This window comes from Lycium barbarum, chromosome 12, assembly GCF_019175385.1.
Source record: "Lycium barbarum isolate Lr01 chromosome 12, ASM1917538v2, whole genome shotgun sequence".
Lineage (NCBI taxonomy): Eukaryota > Viridiplantae > Streptophyta > Magnoliopsida > Solanales > Solanaceae > Lycium > Lycium barbarum.
Genome location: NC_083348.1, coordinates 21,219,014 through 21,224,506, shown reverse-complemented (window position 1 = coordinate 21,224,506; position 5,493 = coordinate 21,219,014).

Here is a 5,493-nt window from a genome sequence, read left to right as displayed (position 1 = left end):
ATGTTCCTGTATATCATCGCATTAGGCCGTTCTAGCCTTGTGGGTGCGGCATCGGTCTTACCCGGTGACATCCATACTCATACCCTTCATTACGTCCTTTGAATTTCATTCAGCTAGCACATTCTATGCATCGCGACACTGCTTGTTAGGGTTCTACAGTCACAGATAAGATGTCATGTTCGTATATACCTTTCCACCATTATTTGTTTTTTCTTTACAATCACTTCCAAACACTAATCAACTTTCTTTAATCCTGAAGCTCTGTCATGATTTCTCTTCTTCTGCTAGTCTAGTCCGTCTCAGCTTACATGACTTCCGTAGGGTTTCTAATCACTCCACACACTCTCATTTACATTGGGCTACCTAATTTCACATTCGTCTCTTGTTTCCACATTTATGAAATTTTCAGCATTTTTTTCCCGGGGGGTCACCCATCTTGATATTGCTCTCACCCTAGCACGCTTAACCTTGAAACTTTGGTGCATTTTAGTGCGTGAATGCTGGTATAATTATATCGACTGCCCCGCACTACCTATATCACCTAATATGGGACAAGTTGGGGTCTTAGCAGTTTTCAAAACGTCTGCGTAACAGATCTTTTCTTTTAATTACAATTCTAACCTCCGCAGTCCCCAGTATTCGTCCTTTTTCCTATGTGTATGGCTAATTTTTGTCCTAAATCTCCACATTCCCAGTAGTGGCGAAAACACCTTAGTCGCAACAGGCATAGACATCCCAGCTCGTTTGATTTAGCTCGGGTTTCCCCTCCCTAATATGTTCAGCGATTTAGGGTGCGATATCTGACACGTAGAACCTGGATCAATCGATACTTGTACATTGTAGAAAAATACTGATAATATACCTGGAACGACATCAGGGGATGGCTCAGGATCCTGTCGGCCAGCTAGTGCATAGGTATGATGCTGGGATCCACTCGAACTGTGTGTTCCTTCTCGGCCTCTTTCGCTGCCTACTGCTATCTGGGACCTTTGCATTGGAGGGTGCGCCAATGATTGTGAGTCGCGTGTTACCTCCGTGGGCTGAACCCTCCCTCTGTCACGGCGAAATGGGCAGTCGCGCATATAACGACCTGAGTTAGCACAAGTATAACAAATACCCAAACCCGCGCGACACGACCCTGCATGGAATCTACGACACTGAGGGCAGCGTGATACGGGTGGTCTCCGCTGATTAAGCTCACCGCCACACTGGGAACCCAAAACTCCATAGCCCTGACCTGATCCGGCGGGCTGAGTTTGGTCTCTGTCGTACCTCCGTGGGCAATCACGCATCAAATGGTCAGCCCGACCACAGACAAAACAGGCACCTGTATCTAAGTAACACTGCCCAGAGTGTGGCCTGCCACATCGCGCGCACCGCGGTGGGGGTAGCCCCGTGCTAATAACGTTGGCTCTATGCCGGGGCCCCGAAACTCGAGCACTCTGATCTGGTCCTGAATACCCCGACTGCTGCGGTGCCTGCCTCCTTCTATACTCACTTCTCGTTCCGGAAGGTCTAGCCCTTTTTTTGCGATCCTTATTACCAGAATTTATGCCTTGTTGTTGGGCTTGAGTAGCTACTATCTGAGTTAGCAGAAGGATGGCCCGTCTCATCTCCTGAAGTGAAGCATCAGGTAGGGGAGCGGGGAGTGCTAAAACTGGAATGGAAATCCCTTCTTGCTCCCCTAATGTCTGCGAAGTGCGATCAGCACGAGAGGGGGCCTTACTATGAGATTCGTCTTCTTCAATATTTACCGGTGACTCCCATTCAGTCCGCCTTTCCGCTACCGTCTTGCCCTTCTCGGCGGCTGTCGCTTTCATCTTCGCAGGTATCGCTGAAAATATAACACCGGATTAGGAAGAAGGAAAAACCCTTACTATAGCTCTATCGCACGATCTAGAATGCAAAGAAGGTCATATTTCCTAAATGCCCCGCAGCCTCCTGCCTATAAGTGTGGCGCGCTACACACCCATAAACAGGACTCTACTGGACACGGCTCGTAGACAAACCCCTAGGACCGAACTGCTCCGATACCACTTCTGTCACGACCCGACTAGGGGCCGTGACGAGTACCCGGTACTTGTACCGAGCATCCCTTATCTTGTCTCATATCCTTATTACTAAGTGGGCCGTATGACCTATACCATTTTTTTTTGTTACTTAACATTAACATTAGTAGCATAGTTATGAACCTAGGCGAACAACCTTTACTAACACATTATACATCGACTAGGACTTCTAAAAGTACAAAACATTTAACTGTACACATCTGTACATAATACACATATACACAAGAAGGGCCGAGCACTGTCACGCCCGAATATATATATATACACAAAATAGTACCAATAAACAGTGGCTCCGGAACAACTGGAGCGCTCTCTATGAACCGCTGGTGGAGCTTCTAAGAACCGGACTCGTCTACCTGCTTACCTGCGCGGCATGAAACGCAGCGTCCACAAGAAGGGACGTCAGTACGAATAGTGTACCGAGTATGTAAGGCATGAAAATAGTAAAGAGAGGAATATAAATTGCCACCAATACATAATGAAATCATAGGACATATAGAGCGATAATAGAGTAACCTGTACATGTATGTGCCACCCAGGGCAGATGCCATGCATGCTAAGCTGTCTTTAAAAAAAAAACATTTCGTGTTCATATATGAAAATAAAACATAATATATATTGCCGAGGCGTCGGCAGCCGATCCATTTAACCATGAATGTGTGTAAATATCCCGCGTCCGGGCATCCCGCGTCCGGGATGATATCAAGTCAAATACGGCTACATGTACCGTGTGTAACCCCGCGTCTATAGCGCTCTGCCCTGCTCCCTTCTTCCCCGTGTACATATACATATATACCATAGCATGCAAGCGAGCCCAAAAAGAAGCTATAAAGTTATCGGAGTGACGTAAGGTCGGTAGCCTCCGATTACATTATGAAATCGTCATGGTCGCTGGTCTCACCTTGAGGGAACAACAATTATAAGGCGAGACTATCCATAAAGGATAACATCATGAGAGAACATAGAACAGGATCATAAGGTATCGTTTCATGTACTTTGGAATCTTTAATCATGGAATCATCATTGTCGTATTCATCATATGAACATTTCCTTCCCTGACATCATCCATGTCATTGTAGAACATACTCATCGTAATTGACAAAAAAACTTACTTTGCCACAGACTTTGTTTTGGGAAAATGCGGGCGTTTGGAAAACGTTTTGAGCTATTGGGGAGAAGATCATACCTTAGGGTCAATAGATTAGTTAAACAACTATTGTTTAGTAGTCGGAATAGTAATCTAAAAGTTCCCCTTGATTATAGTACTGAAATAAGCTAAATGGAACAATAGGAGGGAATTTGGGAATAGTGGGCCCACCTCGGGTCAACCGGGGTGGCGTATCCAAATTGCATATAATAAGGTTCATGGAGTCACTTATGAAGGTTTTATCAAAATCCGGTTTCATTTAGAAAGTTATAGAAGTAGGGGCCATTGTTTCAACAAGATATGAAAAATTTAAGTCAATTCTATTGAATGAAAAAGGGTTAATTTCAATCTCGGGTTTCTAGGAATAGGATCATCCCCGAAGTTTGTATTCAACCCTATTATGTCTAAGACATGCCGAAGAAGGAAATTGAGACCTTACATACCTCTTTCCGCTCCTTTGGCTATCCCGAATTCAACTCGCAAATCCGCCAAAATCTACAAATTGGTCAAGTTTACCAAACATGATTAGTGCCTTTAGAATTGAATTCTTAAATGATACTTGGCTACCGAAATTTCGGCAGCACTTCCCCTGTAAACTACTCCATCCCACCAAGTTCAACTTGGCCAATTTCAACAATCCGGGAATTCGACCCGGCCAAACTAACAACACAATATCAACGAACATACTAAAAATTTCCATATTCATTCCAAGTTACATTGTAACAACTCAATCAATATACTACTTCCTTCAAAACCTTCCAACTCCAATAAGAACATTAACAACATTATAATTCATATACCAACAACACCACACTAACAACATTACCTTCCATACATTCAAGAACATTATTTTCAATTTACATAATCTCTAAAGCAAGTCTCCAACTACCATGATTTCTCTAAGATCATTAAGCTTTTCATTAGCAATCTAGAATCCACAATCAACACAATTTCACTCCTTAACCATTAAATCCTTATTTTACATCATGGAACTTACCATAACAACAATTGCAATACTAAGTAAAATTAATTCACCACACCTTTCCATAACCCACACCATTCGGCCAACACACCCCATATACATATTTTCATGAATTTCCATATTTTCTACACTTTACAACAATAACCAACACATAACATAACACAACACAACACACAACACACACACACGGCTTGACTATTCAAGTCACGGCCACACACATACACACTTCCATCACATAAATTTCATCCATTTTCATACACCACCACATACTTACGCATCCACAACACATAAGAAAAAGTTCAAACCTCACCTTTTTACTTTGAACCTTCACTTGGATTACTATTGAAGACTTGTCAAGCTTTGTATTTTCCTTGCTCCAAAGAACTCTTCACTATGTTAAGAACCCTTCAAGGAATTGTTTAGCTAGAAGAGGTAGATTTTTGATGAAAAATTCCCAAAGTTCTTGTTGCTCTTGTTATGGCCGAAATGGCCTTTGAAGTGTTTCTCCCTCCTCTTATTCTTCAAGACTCTTGAAATTTCTAGAGAATTATGACAAATAAAGATGACTTAGTCATCTTTTAAATTTGTTCATTAAAGCCCCATGTGGGCTTAAGCCCACTACTAGGTGGATGGCCAAACATGGCCCAATTAGCCAAGCCCATTTTTTTTTGTGTTTTGCACTTCATGAAAATTTGTTTTTTTCCAAATTCCAAATTTACCCTTCGTCTTCCTCCGTATATCCACGAGTCATATTGCAAATTTCCCTTTATGCCCTTGACCTTCCTCATTATTTCCACTTCTAAATTTTTCATTAGCAACTCATATGCCAAACAAAATAAAATATGGCCTTGCTTGTTGTCTTCCCGCAATTGTCTTGAATTATCCGATTGCACAAAATGCGGGATATAACAATTTCCTCCCTATTATTGTTACGCCACAGCACCTTAACAGAGGCTACATCTTTGTTTCGGAGCTTTCTTACCTGGCGGTCCAAAATGGCTACGGGCTGTTCCTCGTAAGATAGCTGCTCCGTCACCTGAATGTCATCCGCAGGAAATATTCTGGAAGGGTCACCAATGCATTTGCGGAGCATAGATACATGGAATACCGGATGTACCGCCTCTAAATCAGATGGCAGATCTAGCTCATAGGCAACATTTCCAATTTTCCGAATAATCTGATAAGGCCCAATGTAACGCGGACTAAGCTTACCCTTTTTGCCGAACCGCATCACGCCCTTCATAGGTGATACCTTCAGAAATACCCAATCACCAACCTGGAATTCCAAAGGTCGA